We start from the raw sequence: 1,301 nt of genomic DNA, 5'->3' as shown, positions 1-1,301 counted from the left end.
CGCCGGAGACACGCCGCGAGGCTGTTTTGCTGTGGTAGTCTGTTCCACGATCGTGTGTAATGGTCACTGCGGTTGACCTCAGGAGAAGGACACCCGTCACCGGGAAATTCCGCCTCAGGAAATCCTAGAACCCTACAGCCTTTAAAAGTGCAGTGTATACCTTTTTTTTTTTTTTTTTTTTTTTTTACATAAACAATAAAGGCATCTTGCAACTTAGAGAAGCTCTACTCCCCCGACAGCAAATGATTTGGCTCTCACCTTTTGTCACGGTTATTCTATCTAGATAGCAAAAGGCCCCCCGGGAGACGGGTGACTCCTGTAGACTCTTTTTTTCATGGGTGATGTCATGGATTCGCAGAATCGCCTGATTTTCCAGACTGTCTGCTAAACTTCGAGTGGTTGATACAGCGAGCAGATCCTTGCTCCAGGTCAATTCCTTGCAAATTTTTTAACCCATACTGTGCATGTCACGAGGCAAGGAAGTAGAAGGGATACCAAGACTCAACTATATGTAAAACCAGGCTGAACGCCCAAAGTGTTATGACTGAGATCTAAAAGTCTTGGCGCCACAGAAGAGGAAGAAGACATGGGTACAGCATTATGGAGACATAATCTGGATAGAACGTTGACAGACTGAGACGGACAAGAAACGCACATCCAAATACAGTAAATAGCAGGGATGTGTTGGAAGAACAAGTATGATTTATAGGACAGGAAAGGAAATAATAGCAAGAGATAAAATTATCCACGCGGTCTTAATCTCTTGCCCTACGAGAATATGGAGAGTCTTGAATGCTCCAAGAAGCAGGTCGAGGCTGCAGTGACCATAGTGTGCCACTGCACTCCAGCCTGGGTGACAGAGTGAGACTCCAACTCAAAGAAAAAAAATCACATTATCAAACAAATTTGATACATGCAGACACAGTGTGGAGCAGTAAAAATTTGTATAAAGCAAGCAGTTAATACATTTAAATAAATTCCTTTACGTGAAGTTTTCATTCATGTAGACACAACTTTGAGTAAAAACTGGAACACATCTTATAGCAAAGCAGTACTTTTTTTTTTGAGTTGGAATCTCACTCTGTTACCCAGGCTGGAGTACAGTGGCACAGTCATGACTCACTGCATCCTCGACCTTCTGTACTCAGGCGATCCTTCTGCCTCAGCCTCCAGAATAGCTGAGACTACAGACATGCAATACTATGACCAGCTAATCTTTTATTCTTCATGGAGATGGGGCCTCGCTATGCTGCCCAGGCTGGTTTCAGACTCCTGGGATCAAGCAGTCCTCCTACCTTGGT

The sequence above is a fragment of the Carlito syrichta genome, unplaced genomic scaffold, assembly GCF_000164805.1.
Source record: "Carlito syrichta isolate Samal-C Ts95f unplaced genomic scaffold, Tarsius_syrichta-2.0.1 Scaffold302945, whole genome shotgun sequence".
Classification (NCBI taxonomy): domain Eukaryota; kingdom Metazoa; phylum Chordata; class Mammalia; order Primates; family Tarsiidae; genus Carlito; species Carlito syrichta.
This window is presented reverse-complemented; position numbering follows the sequence as displayed.